General features: G+C 40.1%; 1 protein-coding gene across 39 annotated transcripts in view; it reads right to left on the bottom strand.

The window, feature by feature from the left end:
- The window catches only part of LOC128017574 (receptor-type tyrosine-protein phosphatase delta), a 294,348-nt gene that overhangs the window by 194,439 nt on the left and 85,524 nt on the right, over nucleotides 1-14,385 (bottom strand). For 37 of the 39 annotated variants that reach the window (XM_052602980.1, XM_052602992.1, XM_052602991.1 and 34 more), the window contains exon 5: nucleotides 9,661-9,725. The gene's annotated coding sequence lies outside the window, so the exon portion shown is untranslated. Of the gene's footprint in view, nucleotides 1-9,660; nucleotides 9,726-11,521; nucleotides 11,663-14,385 lie in introns of those variants that run through there. The other 2 variants (XM_052602983.1, XM_052602981.1) reach the window with 1 other exon arrangement.

A 14,385-nucleotide genomic window follows, 5' to 3' on the forward strand; every position in this document is an offset into this window, starting at 1 on the left:
AAAAAAAAAAAAATTCACAAAAAGCAATTCACAAGCGCAAAATGAAATTACATATTTATAAAATACATTTCACAAATGCAAAAAACAATTTGTAAATATACAACTGTGCACAAAAACCTTTGAATGTTTAAAATGTACGAGTGTCTGAATGTACGAATCGTCATTTTCTACGAATCCACTCGGATTTGTGTGTGTGTGTGTTTTTGAGACTTTCCTGGCAGAGCTCTCTCTCTCACCCTGCTGGATTACTGATGTAAAGGCTTAATTTCTTTGACGATTCGTACATTCAGACACTCGTACATTTTAAACATTCAAAGGTTTTTGTGCACAGTTGTATATCTACAAACAGTTTTTTGCATTTGTGAAACGTATTTTATAAATATATAATTTTATTTTGCGCATGTGAATTGCTTTTTGTGAATATATATTTTTTTCACGCACGTGATTTTTTTTGTGTGTACGTGAATTAGGTTTCATGCATGTGAAATTGTCTACGCATGTGTGAATAGTGTTTTTTTGCGTGAATTATATTTGAGACTAAACTGCTTCCATCGTTTACTGTCCGAGCATCATGAGAATATTGTTTACACACATGAGCAGCTGATTGCTACTGTACCTGACTCACCGGCGAGAGGCCATCAGTCCTGGAGGAGTGGAGGAAGAAACGGCAAGATTACAGTGATGGTGCTGGTTAGCCAGTGTAGCCAGAGCTCAGTATCATGTGCTGTACTGAGACACGGCTGCAGGGACTTATCCTGGATAATAACGCTAGCATCAGCAGCTTTCAAATAGTGCTACAACCAGCACGGAGAGGAAAGCAAGAGAACTCCTCAGGTTGTTATTAATAGGGAATGTCTGAACAAACACTGAAATTATTGCTTCTGAAGTATTTTCTTTTTATCTGCTTTGGGATGACGTCCTGCATCTCAGTGACTGTTTACTTTCCACTTACAGCGGGATGCAGCTTTGTGATGTCACGCAGCGAGTATGGCTGTAACGTTACACAGACATGACTACTTTTTCTTAATAATGGTCTTATGGTTTTGCTAAATTAATAATATTTTTTTTTTGTGATTTGTTGCAATGAAATGTGTTTATGTGGTTGAATAATAATAATAAAAAAAAACTATTTTCCACATACTGTACATTATCATTTCTCCTCTATCCCCCGCTTTCTGAAACGTGACGATTTTTACAAAGCTCTTCGTCCTGAAAAACGAGGTGTGCTCTGATTGGCCAGCTGTCCAGTGCGTTGTGATTGGCTGATTGCCTCAAGCGTGTGACGAAAATTTTAAGCCCCTTAAAGGGATAGTACACTTTGAAATAAAATTTTGGTATCAGAGATCACTTCCGTCGCTTTCTGCGCTTGCGCAGACTAAGCCAGAGCGTGCCACACGTCACATTAGGAAGCACGCGTGCACTCAGATCAGTTGGACGTCGTTGTGTACAAGAGGTAAAAACTATATAAATTACAAATGAGGAATTTGCTGCATCCAGTGGAGACATAATTACTGATTATAATGACTTATACTCTGTTTTTGACATAGCATTAACATAGACTGCTACATTAACTTGTGATCGGAACAACAATAAACAACCAGTGCTACTCTACACTGCTCAAAACTCACGTCTGAGTCATCAGTGGCACATTCTTTAAAATGAAAACATACTTACAGACTGTGAGTCAGAAGCACCAGACTGAACTTGCAAAGTTGGAACTAACCAACTTTATAGAAACAGACGTATCATTGTAGGCTACTCTCACAGGAAACTATGTATATTAGGGCTGTCACTATATTAAATTATTCATATAAAGGTTATTGTGGCCATAAGAATTCACGATGTCGATATATCATGATATCTATAGAAAGCTTGGGGTGGGGAAGATATCAGTCAAATTATTTTTTACTTTGTTTATTGAGTTTTTCTTTTTCACCCAACGAGCATAATATTGATACTGATAAACACAGGGCACAAGACTGGCTTTCTCCGTCTTCTTTGAAGCTCTTATGAAATAACAAGAGAGAAAATACTGTCAAGTTCAACAGTATGATGAATAAATATTAATGGTAACACTTTACAATAAGATGCCATATATATATATATATATATATATATATATATATATATATATATATATATATTTTTTTTTTTTTTTTTTTACTATTACAGCTGTCGAGATTAACGAATCGTGGAAGTGTGGATTATATAATTTTTTTTCCGATCTTTCCCCATCACATGAAAGGCTGCAGTGATGAGCATTGAGTAGACAGAGTCTGTTTATTGCGTGGATGCAGTGATCTCGTCATTATTGCAACACGTTATCTCACAAAATGCTTTCAGCACAGCTAACAGCAAACACATGAATACAGTAAGAGCTTTTTTGAGCAGCATAACAGCGTCATTCATTGTAACGGCAGTTTGGGCAAGTGTGCAGATAAACTTGCGATGTGTAACAGCTCCGGAAAAAAGCGAGCGTTCTTTGATCGCTCTCTGTAGTTAAATCACAAGCCCTGAATGCCTCTCCAAACTACCGTTCACACCATTAACAGCTCCTGCAACCCATCCTGAACACCTCTCCAATCAAGCACTCTCACCATTCTCACCTCCTGCATCCCCCCTCTCCCCCACACCTGCAATTCAGATCAGCGAGGATGCGGTGCGCCAGGTCTTCCGGAAGCAGAAAAGGAAAAAAGCACCAGGCCCAGATTGTGTTACACCAGCCTGTCTGAAATCCTGTGCTGACCAGCTGGCCCCCATCTTCACACAGATCTTCAACAGATCGCTGGAGCTGTGCGAAGTCCCTTCATGCCTCAAACGTTCCACCATCATCCCCATCCCTAAGAAACCCAAAATTACAGGACTAAATGACTACAGGCCTGTGGCTCTAACGTCTGTAGTCATGAAGTCATTTGAGAAACTGGTGCTGGGCCACCTGAAGGACATCACTGGACCCTTGCTGGATCCTCTTCAGTTTGCCTACAGAGCAAACAGGTCTGTGGACGATGCAGTAAACATTGGACTGCATTATGTTCTGCAACACCTAGACAGACCGGGGACTTATGTGAGGATCCTGTTTGTGGACTTCAGCTCGGCCTTCAACACGATCATCCCAAACCTCCTCCTGCCCAAACTAAATCAGCTCTCCGTGCCCACCTCCGTCTGTCAGTGGATCAACAGCTTCCTGACAGACAGGCAGCAGCTAGTGAGGCTGGAAAATACACATCCAGCACCCGTACAATCAGCACCGGAGCTCCCCAGGGCTGCGTTCTCTCCCCACTGCTCTTCTCCCTGTACACTAATGATTGCACATCTAAGGACCCCTCTGTCAAGCTCCTGGAGTTTGCAGATGACACCACACTCATCGGCCTCATTCAGGACGGTGACGAGTCTGCTTACAGACAGGAGGTAAAAGAGCTGGCTGTCTGGTGCAGTCTCAACAACCTGGAGCTGAACACGCTCAAAACAGTGGAGATGATCGTGGACTTCAGGAGAGACCCCCCTGCACTCCCCCCACTCACCATCATGAACAGCCCTGTGACTGCAGTGGAGTCATTCAGGTTCCTGGGAACCACCATCTCTCAGGACCTGAAGTGGGATATTCACATTGACTCCATCGTAAAAAAGGCCCAGCAGAGGTTGTACTTTCTCCGCCAGCTGAGGAAGTTTAACCTGCCACAGGAGCTGCTGAAACAGTTCTACTCCACCATCATTGAATCCATCCTCTGCACTTCAGTAACTGTCTGGTTCAGCTCAGCTTCTAAATCTGACCTCAGAAGACTACAGAGGGTAGTCCGGACTGCTGAGCGAATCATCGGTTCAACTCTCCCATCTATTCAAGAACTGTACTTATCCAGAGTGAGAAAAAGGGCTGTCAAAATCACTCTGGACCCCTCACATCCAGCACACTCCCTCTTTGAACTGTTGCCATCTGGTCGACGCTACAGAGCACTGAGCACTAGAACGACCAGACACAGGACCAGTTTCTTCCCTCAGGCAATCCATCTTATGAACAGCTGACAATAATGGCGAACACACTACACTTTATATTTATATACACACACACTTTATTTATCTAACACACATACTTAGTATACACTTAAATTTTGCACACAATATATATGTACATACATAACTTCACTTTGTAATATACCTGCCTACAATTGTCATTTGTATATTGTCATTCACTGTCTACATATTTGTATTTTGTATTCTTTTATTATGTGTTTTATGTTCTGTCGCTGTCATTCTGTTGTACTGCGGAGCTTCTGTCACGAAAACAAATTCCTCGTATGTGTAAACATACCTGGCAATAAAGTTCATTCTGATTCTGATTCTAAATAACAGATTTGTTTCATGCTACTAAGAGAAACAACGTGAAGTTGATCGTTTAGTCACTGGCTTGAGTCACTGATGCATAAACAGTATTAATCGATTTAGAAAGAAAGTCTGTGTGAACTTAAATGATTAGCTACCCATCAGAAATCACTGACCACAGATCAGGCATTAATGAACACTGTTACTCACTGTTTGTGCCGGTGCTGTCGAATCCATATCATAAAAGTCTGTTTGTAACACCTGTGCTGAATTATATGTAAATATTTGGGCGGGCAAAGCAGAGAAAGGGGAGGTAACAATTCTCGTTGCAACGTCACAACGAGGAGATTATTATAGATAATTGTGTATTTGAAAATCACGGTTATCGTCAATATTGGTATATCGCGACATCTCTAATATATATTTCAATATTTTGCAAAACGCTATTTTTTTAGACTTCATTTATATCCACAAATGCCTCTGACCTGGATGATGTCATGACTGAATGATTGTGCTGTTAGATGAGTGGAGTGCTTCCTCGTCTGTTTCAGCTCTGGGGAACTTCATCTGGTGCCAGTATCAAAGAGAGACTACAGGCGAGTGTAGATCAGTCACACGATGAGAAGACTAGGCCTGCATTCGACCGAGTATGAAGTGCTTTGAGCGTAATGAAAAACACTGGTCTCAGAGTTAACACTGGGGTGAGCTCAAACCCAAATCAAACACACCTGCTTGCAATTTCCAAGCAAACATAAAGACTTTTATACAATTTTTACATGTGTGTTTGATCAAATTGCTGCCCTGGTTTACACTTAGACAAACTAGTTCTCAGTTACTTGAACTATGGGAAAAATTAGTGCACACATTTATGCAAAGACCTAACATATACAGAGAAAAGGACACCGTGAAGATACAGGCACAGCCTCAATGCAGACCTGGAACACGCTAGTCTTGGTTTTCCACCTGGTCTGGCAGCTGTGTGAGGATCATGTGCTTTCAGTGCCCTCCATCATGCAGAACTCGGTTAGAAACTGGAGGTAATGCAGCTTGGGTCACGACTGAGTAACATATGAGCTCCTTGAGCAACAGCTCTACCCTCCATGCACTTCTGACCTCATCCTAAACGCTTGCAGACCCAGCATCGCTGATCATCCGCATGCACACTGAATTCTGAACAACAAGGTAAGTTCATGGATGACTTTGATGAACATGAGAACATGAGACAGAATAAAGAACAACTGTTAAGGGCCTGGATTTGGCCAGCAATACCAGGGTAAAGAATAAGAATGACCAGACCCAAGTCTGTCAATCTCTCTCTCTCTCTCTCTCTCTCTCTCTTCATTCTCATTTTATTAGTGCTCCGTCAGCAGGAAAGTGGCTGTTCTCTCTCCCCTGATCTGTCGTTCGCTCTGGGTCCCGGTCGACTCTGTTCTGCTCCAGAAATCCATTAGAATCCATTAGAATCTCTGTCTCAGCACACTGATGCCGGACGAATGAACCGATCACCATAAAAATGTCACTGAGAAAAACACAGGCCTTGTGTTATTTGCATGCGTTTGGAGCACAGCGCAGGATTTATGGAAAGGTCAGCCGCTGAAGGTGAAGGTTTACGAACTGTGAAGAGATGCTCGGTGCTGTTATCACCACGGCGACAGAGAGAGGGGGGGAGAGAGAATGATGCTGAAGAGAGAGCAGTGTGCCCTCCTCATCTTTCTTTTTATTGTTCTGTCTGTTTCTGTCGATCTGTTTACCACGGTATGAACAGAATAATAGTCAGTTATATTAGAAATGTTAGATGCAGATTCATAGATCCTATGGTGTTTCTATTTGGTTGCTAGGGTGTTGCTATGCGGTTGCTAGGGTACATGGGGTGATTGCTAGGGAACTACAGAATATTCTGTATCTAATTCAGCATTCAGCATCTATGACATGCTTTTTATTAGCACAGAATTTAATATCGACTCATTTCACATTTTGTGAAATAAAAGAACAGAAAAAAAGTTTGCCACAATGAAGTTACAATGAAAAACAAAAAACAAAAAGAAAACCAAAGGCAGTTGAGAAGGTTTAAACACAGTCATGTGGGGCTTGGACTGTTCTAGAAGAACATTAGTATGGTTTGAGCCAGGCTGCAGTCATTAGAATTAGCTTTATATCAAATCAATACAAATCCATGTTATGTCCTGATTCAGACACGCTGGCAATTGTGTGTGAGTGTTTTATTGTGTGTGTGTGTGTGTGTGTGTTCTGTCCCCTGGTCTCTCTACTGTTTGTATCCCATAATACTCCTCTCTCCAGAGAGTGGCACCTAATCAGCTCTATTCTGACGCCACAGTGAGAGACTGATTCTCCTGTCTGATACTGACACACACACACACACACACACACACACACACACGCACAGTGTGATGAAGCTAGAGCTCGTCTGCGTGTCATCATGTTCATTCAGTGCCAAAAAGCCGAGGATAAGTACGTATTATTGTGTGTTTAACAAGTTCAGAAGATCAGCACAGAGGCACGTTTAACATCAGACCGGAAGAAAACAGCTTCCAAAAAATCTGCCTGTTCTTATTGTTCAAGAAAAGACTTCAGCCCCAAACCTACCACGGACATCTCTCTGTGTGTGTGTGTGTGTGTGTGTGTGTAGATAAACCGCACACTAGAACCTCAAAGCCAATGAGACGAGCAGAAACACACATCTACACCACGGGAGCAATGTTTGCACGTTATTGCATCAGAGACAATAATCAGACGAAATACAACTCCGCAACAAAACAGTGATAAAAGAGAGAAAACAGTGAGAGAGACGGACGCTTTACGAAGAGCAGGAGAGACTGAATTCAGAGAACATTAGGACAGGACTGACAGTCACAGATGGCACACAAACACACAAGCGAAGAGGAGGACATGTTTCTCAAATCCCCGTCCAGGAATCAAACACACGGCAGATAACGACAGTCTGAGCGTGATCTTACTGCCACCTGCTGGACACACGGCAGAATACACACCGTTCGGAGGAATTATAAACCCCAGCGTACAGGGACCATGAGGCGGCACTATTATTTGATAAATGTGCCTTAAAATCTTCCTTGACAAATGCTGTCCTTTCACATACACTGTGTGGAAGAGCAGCGTGAACATTCGGCTGAACATCTGCTGTTGTGTTCCTACAGGACGAAGAAAGTCACACGGGTTTGGAATGATGTGAGGGAGCGCAAACGATGCCAGAATCATCACATTTATCTTTTTTGGATGCAACTATTTCAGCATGGGTTTGGTTTTCCACGGATCTCCTCTCTCTCTCTCTCTCTCTGGGTTTGATCCCCAGAGAATGCCTGCATTGATAAAGTGTGCACATTTCTTAATGACAGTCTGTTTCTTGTAGTACTCACATGAGCTGATATTGAATACTTGCTTCTTTATTAACTGTCTTATTACTGTATTATATTTAATGATGTCTGCTATGAATGAAAATTCATCACTGTGCCATTAAAAGCTGATTATTTCTGAAAATCAAGTAGCTGGTCTTTATCCTCCAGTCATATAAAAGCACATTAGCACACGGAGTCCTCAGGAATAGTGTGTGTGTGTGTGTTCAGTGGTGTTACACTGACATCTGCTGGAGAAGATCATGACAGCTGCACCATGTTCATGTTGAGCCCTTATCAATATGAATGTAATATGCGCTTCTTATGAAAATAAGGTTTGTGTCAGGGTTAGGCTACGACAGAGCAAAGATCATTAGCTTTATATAATATTATTAATGACGATTTAATGTGAAAGGTTAGTGCTGGGTTTAGAGTCATGACAGAGCAAATATCATTAGCTCAATATTAAAACAGAAGTCTGTGTGTGTGTATTTATTTAAATGTGACATCCACTCCAGAGAAAATACGTATTTTATACAACACAATTAAAGTCGTATAAAAATTAAAACTGGGAATTAAAAATAAATATATATATATATATATATATGAAGAGTTCAGATGCAAAAGCCTCTAAGTGCTATCTGAAATTTTCATCTAAAATTAGGATTTTAATCAGGCTCCTATATAAGGACCTGCACTATGCATTAAAAGAAAATGACTCAACTTAAGCATAGGAGCTTAATAAAAATCCTTAGCTTTTGCATCTTCAAAAAAAAAAAACTCTTCAAAAAAAAAAAAAAAAAAAATATATATATATATATATATATATATATATATATATATATATATATATATAAAGCAATATTAAAAATGTACAAAATTCTAACTGACAAATACAAAATTACACAAATAATACCAAAAAATAAGAGTGTGATTGTCACACTAATTGTGAGCGCAGAGTGATGCATTTGTAAAACTTTGCTAACATTTGTTGTAATGATGTCCATTTATTAGTAATCATGGAGCTCTGACTGCTTTTAATAAAGAACATTAAAATAAATGCATTACAGCTCATGAACTGAGAAATATAAATTCCCTTGATCTTTTGACATATAAGAGGACACTGCAGTATAAAAAAATGCTGAAAGATTCAAAAATCAAACTTTCTCGTTACTCTAAAAACAGCTTATATTGAAGCAAATCTGCCAAAACCACAGGATGTGGAACGTGTCACTTTATGATGTAATAGTGTGGCTAAGCCCCGCCTCGACAGAAGATTAACTCCTTCCTCGACAGCACCACCTGTTTAGCCCCGCCCACCAATTATACACTGTTGTCTGTTTAGCCCCGCCCACTGATTCTACAGCACTGTGTGTTTAGCCCCGCCCACTGATTCTACAGCACTGTGTGTTTAGCCCCGCCCACTGATTCTACAGCACTGTGTGTTTAGCCCCGCCCACTGATTCTACAGCACTGTGTGTTTAGCCCTGCCTACTGATTCTACAGCATGTAGTGTAAATAAGGAGAGGCAAATACTGCTCTACCCAGAAACCAAACAATAAAATGCTCCGAAGTCGAGATGTTTTTCAGTGTCCAGCTGTGGAAAAACAGTGTTGCATCGCCTTTCTTTTGATCCCAACTTGAGGAATTGTATATTTAATGAAGATCCAGACCATAAATGTAAATGCAAACAAACACAACTGTTAGCCAATCACAGCAGTCCTACAATCCATCATACCTATTCAAACAGAGCCCTCTGATGAGGGGGTCAAGACCAGACAGAAAATAGCCTATTACTTCTCAATTATGATGTGTTACGATGCAGACTTATTGATAACATTAGAAATGGACCTCAGAGAACAGTACACAATAATAAAAAGGCAGTTCATGACCTCTTTAAATACAGTAACGCTTAAAACAACAGCTGTTGTTGGAAATGATTGTGATGTGTGTTGTGTTTGTTGACTGGACTTACACTCGCTGCCGCCCGCAGGTTCACGCAGGTTCCATCCTCACAACACACTCTGAGCCAGACCACACCTGAGACAAACACACACACACACAGGTAAATGAGAACAGAAACACACGTGTCTGCTGGTCATATCTAGAGCTCTTAGTTTCATCTCTGTAATTATGTATCGGTTCATTTCTACATTCATTTCTTCATCCGATTCATGTCTATCCTGCTGTGGAAACAGCATTTGCTGGTTAGGTATGTTTTGAAGCATGGCATCTGGTTTAAGCTAGTTGCTAAGGATCTTAAACCAGCCCATGACCGACTAATAACCAGATTAAACCAGCTGCCAAGCTTCAAAACATACTGTATGATGAGCATGCTTCTCATTTATATACATTGAACTTTTGTGTTAATATGAGTTTTATCAGAATAATTCTGCTGGATTAAGTTCCCAACCCCTCATGCAGTGTGTGTCCGGTTTATAGTCATATTTGTGCCATATTTTGTTTTCTCAAACATCGTTAAACCCAGAGACCAGTGATATTAGTTTGATGATTAATGATTAAAGTGTTATTTATCTACTTATTTTTTTCCTTAAGTGTAACAGTGTAAATGAAGGTGTTGTTGATTTTTTGAATATCTAATTACTTATTTTGGTTTTAAGTAAATAACTGTATGTTTATTATGATATCATAACATAATAAATAATATACATGTACTGTATATACAGGTGCATCTCAGAGAATTATTATTTCATTTATTTCAGTAATTCAACTCAAATTGTGAAACTTGTGAATTATATAAATTCACTGCACAGACTGAAGTAGTTTAAGTCTTTGGTTCTTTTAATTTTGGCACACATTTAACAAAAACCCACCAATTCTGAACAAATTATAATATGGTGAGATGTCAATCAGGTAATCAACTCAAAACACCTGCAAATGTTTCCAGAGCCTTAAAAATGGTCTCTCAGTTTGGGTCACTGGGCTACACAATCATGGGGAAGACTGCTGATCTGACAGTTGTCCAGAAGACAATCATTGACACCCTTCACAAGGACGGTAAGACACAAACATTCATTGCCAAAGAAGCTGTTCACAGAGTGCTGTATCCAATCATGTTAACAGAAAGTTGAGTGGAAGGAAAAAGTGACATGACCGACCTTCAATGTTGAAATATGTTAAAAATAATGACAGTTGTTGTTTCAAAGTTGAAGCAATGTTGAAAAATGTTTAGTGCTAAATGGTTGAAAATGGTTAACAAAAACACTTGTAAAGTGTTATTCTCTATAGTCTTTTTTCATTTTTATAACATCTGTATGTTGAATCAACTTAATGTCTTCAACAGCATACAAAATAAATGTCTGCCTTTTAAATTATTAAGATTAAATTGAAACTTTTTTTTTTTAAATAGCATTTCACAATATTTTAATCATGATACAGATTCTAAAATCTAAAGGTATATGTTAATATTATCTTCATTGTTTTAATTTATTGCTTTGATCATGATTGGTTAATCTGGCTGTCATCCAGGAAACTGGACGATGAAATGGTTCGCGCCTTTCTACATTTGAAAATATGACCGTTATATCGTCTTTCTGTGAGTGAGGCGGCTGACTGTGAGCTGCTGCTCAATGTAACTGGTTGGTCCCGAATTATTTAATAAATGCCAGTTATTTATTCGTGACGTTAATGGAGAACAAAAATTTTTGTGTGAACAAAAGGAGGGTCAGATATGTTTTGCAAGGTCCTGCAAATATACTGTCAAAATGAGGTAATAATCGCTATCTTTTTTATCTTTCCAAAATAGTAAAGTATATCTTTACGTTACCAGAGTTTACAAATGGGTAAAGGACATGTAAGCTGCAGAAGATAAATACCTGTGTGTGTATTTTTGTATTGCTTTATCACAGATGCTCAAGTTCGATGCTCATCTGACGTTGTTGTGTTGCTGGAAAGTTATGTGTTAATGTCTGTCTTTTAGAGATTTTCCCACATTTTCCTGATATGAATCCCATGCAACTTTTGTTATAACACAATTTAATCTTTTTAATTTGCATGCATATAAGCACAGTGCAGTGTTAATGTTCAAACTGTGTATTAGGCAAGGCAGGACAAGTTTATTTATATAGCACATTTCGTACACAATGATAATGCAAAGTGCTTTACATAAAAGAAAGTGAAATAATAATGAAGAAAAATAATAAGAATTTTACAACTTTTAAATTATTTAAAAAATTACTTATTTTAAATGAATTTAAAACAGTTAGAAAATGATTTTACATAAAACAAAAATTAAAAAACAGAGCTGGAGCGACGACAGTGACGGACGAGAGAGGACCAGGCCTGGGCTTTATTTTATGTTTTGGTTTTTATTTGTGCTTATCAGTCGTCTGTGAGGGGCTGATGCACTGTTTTGTGTTTATTTTGTAATTAAATTTTAATTTTGATTGTCCGCCGGTTCCCGCCTCCTCCTTCTCATTGATTATGGAGTTTTTATTATTACAGTGGTGCCGAAACCCGGGAGAATGAGGGACGCGCTGCTGAAGATCCCTCGCCGCTGTGGTGAATCCGCGGTGCCATCGAGCTGGCGAGGAGTGTGCTGCCATGGACGCTCGAGGCGGTGGGCTGGAGTGAGTTTCCAGGGACGGGCGAGCTCACTGCCGGCCGCCCGCTATGTGGAGGGGCGGCTGCCGTCCCTGAGGGAGCGGAGGAGTCGGCACCGTTTTCCAGGGGGCCGGAGCCTGCTGCCATCCACCGGAACGGGGAGGGGCAATGGGGGTATGTGACGGGTGGGGTGAGGCTGAGGGACGTGGGAACCGGAAGGCCTGGTCCTCTCTCGTCCGTCACTGTTGTCGCTCCGGTTTTATATCCCTCCATCTCCTCCGTGGGACTCGAGACCAGAGGGATGAGCAGGTGTCGCTCATTTCCCAAATCACTCCACCGGCCTCATTCCGGTTCCCACATCCCTTGGCCCCGCTAAAGGAGGACTCCCCTTGTTTTGTGTGAGCCCTTGGTATTTTCTAACTGACTCGATCCTAATGATCTGAGTGCTCTGTTAGGTTTATATTCAGTGAGCATATCTGAAATATATTTCGGCCCTAGGTCATTTAGTGACTTATATACGAGTAAAAGTACTTTAAAATCAATCCTAAATGTAACTGGAAGCCAGTGTAAGGACCTGAGGACTGGTGTGATATGCTCAGATTTTCTGGTTCTAGTCAGAATCCTGGCAGCAGCGTTCTGGATGAGCTGCAGCTGTCTAATGGTCTTTTTGGGAAGGCCGGTGAGGAGCCCATTACAATAGTCCACCGTGCTGGTGATAAAGGCATGAACAAGTTTCTCCAAGTCTTGGCTGGAAACAAAACATCTAATTCTTGCAATGATTTTTAAATGATAGTATGCTGATTTAGTTACCGCTTTGACATGACTACCGAAACTAAGGTCTGTCTCCAGAATCACACCAAGATTCCTGACTTGATTTTTTGTTGTTTGACCCCTAGAGTCAAGGTATGCATTCACCTTGAACACGTCATCTTTGTTTCCAAATGCAATGACTTCAGTTTTTTCCTTGTTTAACTGAAGAATGTTCTGGCACATCCAACTATTAATTTCATCAATGCATTGGCAGAGGGAGTGAATTGGGCTGTAGTCATTTGGAGATAAGGCTAGGTAAATCTGGGTATCATCAGCATAGCTGTGATAGTCAAATAATGAGAAAGAACCAAATTGCCTTAGTGGGAGCATATACAGGCTAAACACGAGTGGTGCAAGAATTGACCCTTGTGGGACTCCGCATGTCATGGACGTCCACTTAGACTTATGCTCTCCTATACTCATATATAATAGGCTATATAATAGCATCTCCCTTCTAAGTATGACCTGAACCATTTGAGTACCATCCCAGAAAGCCCGACCCAGTTTTCCAGTCTCTCTAGTAGTATGTTATGATCGACAGTGTCAAACGCAGCACTGAGATCTAGCAATACCAGCACCGATATTTTGCCAGAGTCACAATTTAAGCGGATATCATTTATAATATTAATGAGTGCTGTCTCTGTGCTGTGATGTGGTCGGAAAACAGATTGAAAATTGTCCAGGTATCCATTTGAGTTTAAGTATTTGTTCAGCAGATTAAAAACTAAATTTTCTATAATTTTGCCTATAAAAGGAAGATTAGATATTGGTCTAAAATTGCTCAAAATGGTGTTATCAAGATTGCTCTTTTTCAGGAGGGGCTTAACAACTGCAGTTTTTAAGGAGTTTGGAAATGTCCCAGAAAGAAGTGAGGTGTTTACCACTTCTAAAAGATCTGCTTCTAAGCAGCTAAGCACACTTTTGAAAAAAGATGTGGGAAGTCTGTCAAGATAGCAGGTTGACGATTTTAGGTGCTGCACTATGTCTTCCAGAATTCTGCTATCAATTGCTTCAAAAATAGACATAGTATATTTTTGATATTGTGGCCTAATCTGTCTGACCTCTGCATTACTTGAAGATGTGCTAATTGCCTTCCTGATATTGAAGATCTTCTCAGAAAAGAAGGATGCAAACTCATTGCATTTGCTGTCTGAGAGCATTTCACTGGGAATCTTTTCACTGGGGACTTGGGGGGTTTGTCAGTCTCTCAACAGTGGCAAAAAGAGTACGAGTGTTATCGAAGTTACTGTTTATAAGGTTTGAGAAGATATTCTGTCTAGCTGTGGCTAGTTTCACATTAAAATCATGAAGGCTGTCTTTATAGATG

This window comes from Carassius gibelio, chromosome A7, assembly GCF_023724105.1.
Source record: "Carassius gibelio isolate Cgi1373 ecotype wild population from Czech Republic chromosome A7, carGib1.2-hapl.c, whole genome shotgun sequence".
NCBI classification, from domain to species: domain Eukaryota; kingdom Metazoa; phylum Chordata; class Actinopteri; order Cypriniformes; family Cyprinidae; genus Carassius; species Carassius gibelio.